The sequence below is a fragment of the Mytilus edulis genome, chromosome 8 (genome assembly GCF_963676685.1).
Source record: "Mytilus edulis chromosome 8, xbMytEdul2.2, whole genome shotgun sequence".
Taxonomy (NCBI): Eukaryota; Metazoa; Mollusca; class Bivalvia; order Mytilida; family Mytilidae; genus Mytilus; species Mytilus edulis.
Genome location: NC_092351.1, coordinates 79,405,264 through 79,417,727, shown reverse-complemented (window position 1 = coordinate 79,417,727; position 12,464 = coordinate 79,405,264). Strand labels below are relative to the sequence as shown.

The window sequence follows — 12,464 nt, the reverse complement described above, 5'->3', positions numbered from 1 at the left end:
TAAATAAATATTTTTTTTATGTTTTTTTTTTTTAATTTTTCAAATGCATTTATTTTTTCATGTATATGTATTTTTGTTTGGTTTGTTTTTAATGGTAATGTTTTTGATGTTTTTCTTCTTCATCATCTTTTTTTTCTGTCAGGAACTCATTTTGAGTGTAAATACTTCAATATGATGATTTTAATAACCCCAAATACTTGACTCCACAGAAAATACATGGCAAAATCAAAAGCTCTTAACAAATAAAAAGCAACTGTATACATTAGCATTCCTTAATGCAGAAAAATTCCTTAATGCAGAAAAATAATTATCACAGTCAGTGCTCCATAATTTGTATTGTATATCTAGTAAAACTTTTTTTTATTAAGTTGTTGTCTCTTCTATTTTCATATTTTTATCTCTTTGACATACTCATTTCTATTGCCTATGTTCTATTTTCATATTTTTGTCTCTTTGACATATCCCATTTCTATTGTCTATATTCTATTTTCATGGTTTTGTCTCTTTGACATATCCCATTCTATGTTTGCCTCTTTGACATACCCTAATTCTATTGTCTATATTCTATTTTCATCTCTATGACATATCAAATTTTTATTGTCTATATTCTATTTTTGTATGTTTGTCTCTGTGACATACACCATTTCTATTGTTGATAATCTATTCTAATCTGATGTATGTGATATTTCTATTGTCTATATTCTATTTTCCTCTGATGTCTGTGATATTTCTATTGTGACAGTCTATATTATATTTCCCTCTGATGTATGTGATCTTTCTATTGTCTATATTCTATTTCCCTCTGATGGATGTGATATCTCTATTGCTATATCACCATACACATTGATATGTAATTGTCTACACTGCTAGCTATTACAGGTGCTAGTGTATGCTGCCACTTTTGTGGCCCTTATAATTAATGGCTTGCTGTTTCGTGTGAGCTCTGTTTTGAAAACTGTATTTTGACCTGTAATGGTTTACTTTTACAAATTATGACCTGGATGGAGAGTTGTTTCATTGGCACTAATACCACATCTTCTTATATCTGTAATTAAGAAAGACAACTAGATTGACTTTTGAGTTCAATATTGTATTAATTTAAAATGAATGTTCTTTGGTACTGTTTCTTTACTTTTCAGTTCCTGAAAATAAAAATAACAGAACAGAGTTTCAATGTCCACTGAGTTGCACATATTTTATTCAGCAAGGGGCAATAATTAAAAAAAGGCACTTGAATAAAATTATAAATAAAAAAGTGTGCTTGGAAAAAAACTTCTTTTTCTTGTATACGAAATATTTCAAACAGACCTTTAAGGGCATTACTTACAGTATACTATGTGTTTTATAAAAAAAATGAATCGATGAGAGCGCTTACAAGGCCATTTTCCTTTATTTAATATTTTCAAGGGCCATAACTCTTTTGAAAATAGTCAATCCGTCAAAAGTAGTGAACTTGACCAATATTATATATTGCTGATATTAAAGTATAGTATAAGTTTTATAAAAATCTGGCAAGAATTGCACCTGCAAGACAAGTATAAACACCTTACAATCATTCTATAAACATATTAATTAATGTCTGCCATACAATATGTAGTTTTAATTTTTCAATGGTTCACATTTTGCATTCTTAAACAAGTTGAAGGTTACTTTATGGTATGAATTTTGATTATTGTTCATTGCTGAACAGTGACCAGTAAATGTTTTATCTTCGTTCTTTAGTTTTTTAATTGATAGTTGTCACATTGAGGATCATACGCCATCTCCTTATATCAATATTCTAGTTCTTTAAAAACACTCTACGGTTAAAAGAAAATTATCAAATTAATTTTTCTTGTTTATTTTAAGGTACAGTGGCAAATATTTAATGTAGATATTCAAGACAACTGACAAGAACAACTTTTGATCATGTTAAATATACAATTCATAATATACGGTCTGTGATGCAAATGCTATAATTATTTGAGCTTCTCATTTCTCATGCATGTGCAGCAGAAGCAGATGAGACTGGTAAGGATTCCTCGATGCATACTTGACATCAAAATGACAGAAAAATAAACAACTGTATACATGTACAATTACACTTGAAAAAGTTTTGAATAGATAACATTAAATTATTTAAATCAAATACAATTCTACATATGAACTTACTTTGATACCAGTCTTTTTTTTTTACAGGACATCTGCACCTACATGTACATGTACACATGTACATGTACACCGTAGCATGTACCTCAGTGATTCTTATACTGCACTTTCCTTTCATTTGGTAACAAGCTAAAATTATAAATTTTAAGTTAATCCAAAAGTCCAGACAAAAACTAAATGTACATGTAGTATGAACTGATGCTCACTAATTAATTTACTTTTGAGTTAATGGAAACAATTTATAAACAATCAACAAATATATGTATAGCATGAACTTTTCTTATATCATGTATATATAAAAAACTATTCTTCTGCCTAAGTTTAAAAAAAATCCATTTAGGCATTAACTCTGGTTTATTAAATCTTGATTTGCTGTTTCATAGGCAAAATTGTTGAAATACAACATTTAAATATATATAAATATTAAACTCATGAACATAACATGTTGTCATTTGTGTTACCATCTGTATACTTCATGCATTTAATAAAAGAACAGTGTTTCAATGTACATAATGTACCTCACCAATTGATGGATATATAAAATTTGCTGTCAAAAAGCAATAACCACATCAAATAAGTATGTTCTTTTTTTTTTTAACATTTTTCATAAATTATAAAAATAATCTACAAGAAAAGTAGACATGTGTGGGATGCAATTCCTTACAAATTCAATATCTATTTCCAAGAGGCAAAACTCCTGTAAACATATTTTATTAATAGCCTGTTAAGTTTCTCTTTATCTTCTTTAGTTCTTGCTCAAAACACAAAAGATTGCAAAATTTACGAGAAAGTTGTTAAAAATTGACTATAAAGGGCAACAACTGCTTAAGGGGTCCATTGAAAATTTGGTTATGTTGACCATTGTAGATCTTACTTTGAACATTATTGCATGAAACTTTTCAAAAATCAAAAATTTTAAAAATGGAATCCCTTTAAAAAGTTGTAAACAAACTATCCCCCCCTCAACTTATTGAAATCCCCCTTGGAGCAATAACCCTAAAACTCAATCCCATCCTTTCTTTTGTAGTATGGAACCTTGTAGTACAATTTCAGAGAGATCCATACACTCGGTGGCGGATCCAAAAATTTTCATATGTGGGGGCCCAGTGACTGCCTAAGAGGGGGTATGATCCGGACATGCTTCAGTGTTTCCCTATATAATCAACCAAAATTTTCCCAGAAAAGAGGGGTGGGGAGGGGGCAGGGCTGCCTGGGCCTCCCACCTTAATCCGCCTATGAGTTACTTAAACACAAGTTATTGTCTGGAAACTAGAAACATGCTTCTTTTTGGCCTCAATTCCTGCATATTTTGGGCAACTAACCCAAAACTCTATCCCAGCCTTCCCCTTGTTATATGGAACATTGTGGTACAATTTGAGAGAGATTTATACAATTACACACAAGTTATTGTCTGGAAACTAGAAAAATGCTTGTTTTTGGCCCCTTATTCCTTTGGTCGTATAAAAAGAACAAGCAATGGAGTGTATATAGAGCTTCCAATGCTATTTTCAATAAAATGGTCCAGTAGAAAAAATATTTTTTCACAGCTTACATGAAATCAAAATGTGTAACATGTAGATAGTCTGACAACAACAAAATATTCAAACAAAGTTATCCTTTTTATTACATGTACATACCTCTCGTCATAAAATAATTGCCGGCTGCTCTTTATATGCACATAAATCAATATGAAAATCTATGAATCCATCATATAATCTAGAAAGCAATGCCTGAGAGAATTCCATTCTGTTGCTTAGCTTCTTCTTCTTCTTGAAGTACATGTACTTCCATAGAAAATGCTAAAAGAAATAATGTAAAATGAAATGAAGTTAAAATATCTGACAAATTGCCTTAAATATTTTTATACATGTTATATATGGCAAAATTGGCTTATTTTGATCTTTTAAAACAAGACCAACAGATCTAGACTTGCCCGGAAAAAAATTATACTAGTACTATATATACATGTACATGTACAGGGTTCGACGACTTACAGAAAAGAGCGACGATTTACAGAAAAGAACCGAAAAGGACCAAAAAGGACCAAAAAGAACCGAAAAGAACCGAAAAGAACCGAAAAGGAGATCAACGTTTTTTTGTAATCGAAGAAAATTAGCAAATTGCAAATTATTTAAGTCTATTAAAAATGAAAGGATATTTTTGACAAAAGTTTATCATTAGGTTTTTAAACCTTATACTGCGACAGGACTACATATAATAACTTACTGTATATGTGAAAAATTATAGGTAGGGTCGGATGCCTAACTTATGGAATAGAAAACATAGAACAGACAAGAACATATAAGATATTTATTCATTACTGTCAAACAATCGTTCTACGTTAATTGTATTTATAAGCTAAGTGTCATTATTTTGTCCAATCTCGGTCGCTAATTCATTTCGAACATTACAACAGTTCCTTATATATATTTTTTTGGAATGTGTATATATATTCCTTTCATCAGTGAATATATAATAACACGGACATTCGTACAATCGGACAAAAAACAAAATAAAACAAAATATCGTGACGGAAAACTTTACAGTAGTTATTGAATAAAGACGAATATTTCGTTCTTTTTTTTGTGTTTGTGTATGTGTATTACATGAGGGAGGTAATGCCCTTTACCGTCAGGCGTCAAACGGTCATTTTCGGCTACCGTAAGCGTCAAATGTATAATTTTTTACCGTGATTCGTCAAAATATCCTTATCGTGATTCGTCCGATGTCTTAAATAATTATCGTTACCGTTATTTTTGGGAAAAAATAGCGTGATTCGTCAAATTCAGCTGATTTTTTTATCGTCTAAAAGAAAGTGTACATGTTATCGTCATTCATTAAAAATTATCGTTAACGTCTTTGGTTAACATTTTTACCGTTATACGTCATTAAGGTACTCCCATCCTACCCTGATCTTACATGTTAAATGAAAACACATTAATTGTTACTTTGACACGTTAAACCTGTCAAGGATTTGAATTCTTCAAGGAAAAGTCCCGCTATCTCCATGCACAAGTTTCTCTATAGATACATATACTAGCACAGGCCAACATTTATTTTATCACCATCTGACATCGTTTCGCTAATGTACATAGCTGTTTTAAATGGTTTATAAGATAAAATTATTAGAAATCAACAGGCCATTAACTTTTCCACACCCTTTAATCTATACCTATAAAAGAGTAAACAGTTATCAATTATACAGAAAGCGGGTGCGCTATTCATTTATCTATATTTCCTGAAAGACGAAATGAAATGACTGTGATGTGCACAACATTTATAATATGTAGATAATGATGTATTTTTTTTATTGATTTATCTCCTTTTATTCACATGTAGCCCAACGTTTTATACCGTAAATTGAATTAAGAAATTGAAACGAACCAGGAACATCTTAAAGTTTGCCATGGTTTACATGTAGCAGGAATTGAAATTTTCTTCAAATGTTTTTTACAATTCTATTTTCTAAAGCAAGGAAATGACATTTTGACTTTCTTTTTAAATATTTAAATGCCTTAATCTGATACAGGGAAATCTAACTTTTTTTGTAAGTCTACATATCCCTATAAATGTTCAAAATAAATTTGAACTATACATTCCTTTATTACGAGGGGGGGGGGGAATTGGTGTATATATATTAAATAATAATTTATATGTATGCTCTTTTCGGTTCTTTTCGGTTCTTTTTGGTCCTTTTCGGTTCTTTTCGGTTCTTTTCTGTAAATCGTCGCTCTTTTCTGTAAATCGTTAGACCGCATGTACATGTATAATATAAAAGTATTAAATTATTTAAATGTTCTAATCCATCTTATTAAATCCATATGCCTGTTGTATGAATTCAATGGTGTATCAAAGTGGTTAAATTTGATCTCTGACTAAATAAGTTCTTGTCATGATTTACAAATGTATAATGCCAATTTTTTTCATCAGTTAACAGTACAAATGTACATGGTCAAGGGGATAACTTAATTCAGGAGCCTGTAACTCAGTGGTTGTCGTTTGTTTATGTGTTACACATTTGTTTTGTGTTCATTTTTTGTACAAAAATAAGGCCCTAAGTTTTCTCGTTTGAATTGTTTTATATTGTCATTTAGGGACCTTTTATAGCTGACTATGCAGTATGGGCTTTTCTCATTGTTGAAGGCCGTACAGTGCCCTATAGTTGTTAATTTCTGTGTCATTTTGGTCTCTTATCATATGGACAGTTGTCTCATTGGCAATCAAACCACATCTTTTTTTTTATATTAAATAATTAGTTATTAGTGAAAATAACATGCATGTTGTTATGCCAGATAATTTCATGAGTTGTCAACTCTTCATTTCTAAAATTTTCTTCGGTAGTAACATATATTTATTGTTTTTGGTGTGCACTAGGGAATTTTTGAAACTTTATATGTGCAGTAACTAAATACACAGCCTTTATAACTAATTTTCAAATTAAATGTATACATTTTTAATCAACCATGGTAACTTCTTTAGTCGATGAGACAAGGGATTTCACTTAGCTGTAACATTTGTACATGTATAACATGTATAGGCCTAGTTATCATGGTTATTACAGACATGTATAAACATGTTTTATATGAGACAGTTTGGTAATTACTGAAAAGGAAGGGTGTGTTAAATTTTAACCTTGTCCATCCGTCAGTACATACATTTTGTTGTATGTCCCAAAAAATTGGGTGGTCACTGGTGTTACTTTTACCTTTCTTCAGTTATGCATTGCTGAATTGTTATTGTTCTTTTCTCTCAAATTTAAGTTGCCTCAACCAAATGTTATGAAACTTATAAACACACCGCTGAAAAATGACTTATTTTTTTTGTTTCCGTTTTCTTATTGTACTTTCCGTTTGTTTTGACCAAATGCAACGAAAATAACACACAATGCTTATATTAAACCACATAAAATTTACACTTTGTAACACAGATCAAGTTTTGAATTCTAGAGGAATTACTTATACATTTCAAATATATATAAAATTTTGTATAAGTAATTCCTCTAATTTTCAAGAGTTATGCTCCTTTACAAATGAATTAATAAAATTGTTGATTTTTTGTTTCCACTCTTTTTTGAAATTTGAAGTTACATGTACATGTATACATAATGATGTTTAAATTTGGTCAGTGTAAATGAGATCAAGACAAGGTCAAATGAACCTTGATCATGTTGATAGACACAGACTTGCAGACTCATTCATGCCCTATTATAATTATTGCATACATTTTACACCAAAACCTGAACTATTTTGTATGGTGTAGTTACTACTTGTATCTGGAATAAACCTTAACCAGGCAAGGTTTGAATTGGTGGTAAATAACTTGTTGTTAGCTTTGAACTAGTTATCAGTAACTAAGAGGTAACTCTCAAATCTGGACTTAAAGAGGTTATTTTTGTTGTGCCTGTGGTGATGTATAAATACCCTGTCTGGTTTATGTTTTTGTTGGATGTCTTTTTGCTTTGTACATATCTGATGGCAAATGTGTTAAGCCCTTTTCACACCACTATCCAAGGTTAGGAGGGGGTTTAATTTGGCACCAACAAACTGGTTTGACTCCATCACATCCTGTACATGCTGTATGTTTCTGTCCCAAGTCAGAAGTCTGTTATTAAGTTCATGTTGTAGTTTGTTGCTATACTAGTATATATCATGTTTGTTTATTTGTTCCTTGTTTTGTTTTAAAATCATTATCAGTCTGTAAGTTCCTTCATTTGACTTATAAAGCTGACTTTGCATTATGCACTTTGCTCATTGTTGAAGTCAACTTGTAAGATACAAATGAACATGTAGTCCAAATTATTATGACGTCTAGAAAGGCTATTTTTTATTTTTGCATTGACGCAGCCATTCTGCGACATAGATGTAAATAAAATTAAGTATAATAGCTTTCAAGACTTCATTATTATTTAGACTACATTGTACTTGTATTTTAACTTATAATTGTCAGGTTGGGAACAAACCCCCTGTATGGTGATTATACCTCTATAGAGGGATAATCCTTCTTTAGAGGGATAACATTATCCTTCTATAGAGGGGTATTTTTGTTTGCACTGGATTTAAAGCAAATTAGGGCAGAATGGCATTATCTAGTTATATTGGCTATAATCTCTAGCATTATATGCATCAACATATGCACTTTACTAAAAATTGGGATAACCAGTTTTCTGCTAAAGTGACAAAACTTGCAATCTATTGTAAACCTATCTGAACACCTGATCAACAACAAAAGGAATAGTTGACCTTTAAATTTCATGTTAAATCTAACAATAGAAATTCTGTTCAGCGAGGCATAGGTGAGTAGAATTTACCTGACCATCACAGCTTTCAATCATGGTGAACAATAGATTTTATATTTGGTCAGATAAGCATCAAACTGGGCATGTGCATATACACCTTATCGCTATTTGTCCGCCATTGCTGGAAATCACACAGGTTCCCGTAAAATTTTGACGTCATAAAACAAAATGTCTGACGCCACAATGGAAAAGTGATTGTTGTTGACGTCAAAAGTTCAAGCGGACGGGTCAGCCGGGAATAGCGATAAGGTGTATTAAATTAAGTACATGAATTTGTGCATCAACTGTTCCAGGTTACTGCCATAATAAGTAGAGAATGCCATTCTGCCCTATTTTGATTTAAATCCAGTCTAAACAAAAATACCCCTCTGAAGAGGGATAATTTTACCCCTCCATAGAAGGATTATCCCTCTATATAGGTATAATCACCATATAGAGGGTTTGTTCCCAACCTGTTGGTGGCCGAGTGTAAAGTGGTTGGTATGTTTATGTCTTGTTCTACTGTCCGATTTAACAAGAAGATCTTTAGGGTAAATTGCTATGTGTTGGTTTTAGATCTTATAGAATACCACTAGTCTTGTTTGTATTCGTCTCAATTCTAATGTAGGCCACTGGAGGTGATCAAGCATATTTAAGACAGAGCTGGTATTGTGATACCGGTTCTCCGGTTTACAATCAACAGTCAAATAGTTTTTTTGTGAAAAATTTGCACACACATCTTCCTGTTTTTGGCCAATTATAATAATAAAAAAGGTGCATTATTATATTTACCATTCGTTTCCCTTTTAAGGTACATAAATGTACGTAATCCATGAAAACAAAACACTTTCGACATTTCGAACTTTCGTTGCGTTGACTTTCTCTAGACTTTCATTTCTATGTTTCGTTCCCCGGTTTCTTCTATTTAATCGACAAGTCACTCAATTCAATTTATCTGTTTATAAGTAGAAGAAGAAGTAGAATCTATCTCTGTCCATTCTTAAAACTTAAATAAACAGCTGTAGACTGCTGCAGATGATCGCGTGAGCGTCCATGGTTTGCGTCATAGTGCACAAAACGATAACGGTGAAAATATTTCCGAGTTTTCCCGGTTTTTCAATTCGACGTGCCAAGTACGTAATACGAGGGTCTGGAATCAAAATTAGGGATTTAAGAAAAGGGAATAAGAAAAAAAATGCAGAATAAATAATAAAAAATAAATAATAAAGAACAGAGAGAGAATAATGGGATAATCAATAAAAAAAAAAATTTAGAATAAAGAACAAACTATAAAAAGTAACTTGAAGAATATTTATTCATTATTCATATTATTATCTATTAATCATACCTCATTCATTTATTTTACATTCTTATTAAATTAATTAGAAAGCTCTGCTGTTAGGATGATAGGCTTCAATACTAATTTAGACATTTTCTCCAATTTTCATTAATGTATTTTAAAACATATATATGAACACATATGAAAATCATATGTTTTTCATATGTTTGTAAACATATGTTTACATATGTCACAAAACATATGTTAACATATGTTTGCTAACATATGTTTTCATATGTTTCAAATCATATGTAAACATATGATTGTAAACATATGTTTATCATATGTTTGTCCTAAACATATGAAAAACATATGACTTTCATATGTTTTTCATATGTTTTGAAAACATATGATAAACATATGTTGCAATTTTTCCTGTGTAGTAGTCTGCTCTGGCAATATTGCATGCGTTATACTCCCGCCAATACGCAAACTCTCGTTACCTGGTTACTATCCGAGATCTTACCCTGAGTTGGGTAGTTATCAATGGATCATCCCGGGAACCGGACTACGCGGTATATCTAACTACCGTACTGTCTACATAGTAATGTCATGTCCATTATACTATTTGACACAGCACTCCTCCAACTTTGAAAGGAGTGAGTTTACTTCCTATTTGAATATTCACTATATTCCTTTAGTCCACCCCGTCTGGTCGCACAACGGGGATTAAATGTTATCTCCAAATATCATGAATAATATATTTTCCAAAAATAAATACAATAGAGGCCATCAAGGATGATGGTCGGGGAAATTTGGACTGCCACCGGAAAAGGAGGGTTTATTGGATAGGGACGGAAATTTTACCTTGCAACAGGTCACCTACGGACCCATAAAAGAGTTGTTGCAAGGGTTCTTAACGTGGAAAGAGCGAATAAACAGCAACGATCCGTTCAGAAAACTGGGATAAGGCAATATTAACTTTCTTGTCGTTAACATTGTTTTCTTTTGCATATTCTTATAATATTTATTTGGAATAAGTAATTTTAATTAGAAAAATGTTTTCTTGTCGCTAATTAGTGAGACCGTAATATGGTAATCTACATTTTCAGACATTTCATAAATATCAACAAATTTGAATTCGTGGCACATATGCCATCATATGCAAATTTTTTTGCTACGAGAAGTTTTATAAATGTGTTTTAATCTTGAAATAGTTTCTCTAACAAAGCTCTCCGGGTAGAAAATCTCTGAAATCTATGATCCAAGTATAGGTTTTTAAGCGCAAGATTAGTTTTCAAAACTGAAACTGTCGGTCTAACCTCTTTGTCGTAATAAGTTGCTGCACATCTATTATTTGTTTATACTGAATGTTTAACTCTTGACACTAGCAACGACAAAATTATTTACCTGTGTGTAACATACCGAGTCCCCGATGACCATATTGTGTAACGATATCTTCATGGAAATACACATATATTTGTTTCTACGTTTAAGCTAATTCATTTGTCATCGTTATTGATGTAACTTACACAGGGTTTTATTGACGGGCTACTTGTCTTATAGAGATGACTCTTATCGAGTGACGAGGGATGAAAACTACAAACGATCAAATTATTTACCTGTAACGTTAAAACAAAAAGTTAAATACCCGAGTCGTAATTGCCACAACTTAATTGCAATGTTGGGCACTCAATGCTATTCAACTTTGTACTTGTTTGGTCTTTTAACTCTTTCGATATGAGCGTCACTGATGATTCTAATGTAGACGAAACGCGCGTCTGGCATATTAAATTTGGTTAACGGACATAAAGTCACAAATTTGGTTGGACAAAAAGTCACAGGACAAACAGTCACAAATAATATGTTGACAATTGTTTGAATATATAAGCGAATTATCGTAAAATATTTCCTTTTTAATACCTATTTTCATATTAAAGTTTAGGAAACGTGTCATTATACTTGAAAAATGAAGATTCAATTAATTTTAATCATGTTAAAGAAAGATTTCTTGGCACCATGAAGCCATGTAAGTGCCAAGCCACTTTGACATTTTGATTTTTTTAACAATTATTTGATTTACTTTCATATTTTTTTGATAAATTTTGTTTAAAAAGTTAGATTTTATACAATAGTTCAAGAGAAATACAAAAATATTTTTCTAGAATTAAGCGTTTTTTATTCAAAGAAAATATTCAGAAAACATGACTTTTTGTCCGTGACTTTTTGTCTGTGACCTTTTGTCCTGTGACTTTTTTGTCCTTCATTCTTAAATTGTAATCCTGATACCTTTGATAACTATTTAATTACGTAAGTGAGGAGATAAACACCGAGATCTTCGAAGTTAACTTTGAACCAAAGGGCAGCATTGGCATAAGTTGACCAGTAGATTCAATGAATAGAAAATGCCACGTGTCCATTTATTCCGGTCAACATGCTTCAGAAGTAGGGGCGATATTTAATAAAATATACTTTTAAGGAAAGAAGCAAAAGTCTAAAAGGTTAGTTCCCTAAACCCAATAATCCCTTTTATACATGAATATAAAATTGTAGTAAATTCCTATCCGGGGCAAAAATAGTTTCACTCTATAAAATTGCCTGGTCACAACAATTCCCCCCTCTAACGATCAGTATCACGGGTAAAATTGATCCAACTTTATATTTCACCCTTCCCTTTAACACTTTTGGAGTCCATGGTGGCTTATCTTTTTGCTGATTTTGTCTTTTTCCGGCTATTTCAGTAGACTCCACATTAGGTGCAAC

The 12,464-nt window shown here is 31.6% G+C and overlaps 1 long non-coding RNA gene across 1 annotated transcript; it reads right to left on the bottom strand.

The window, feature by feature from the left end:
* Positions 1–1,074: 1,074 nt before the first annotated feature.
* LOC139486351 (uncharacterized) lies at positions 1,075–9,509 on the bottom strand. Its single transcript, XR_011655557.1, has 3 exons — positions 9,215–9,509; positions 3,786–3,947; positions 1,075–2,277 (listed from the first exon to the last, which is right to left on the bottom strand). It is a non-coding gene; the product is annotated as an uncharacterized lncRNA (long non-coding RNA).
* Positions 9,510–12,464: the final 2,955 nt, after the last annotated feature.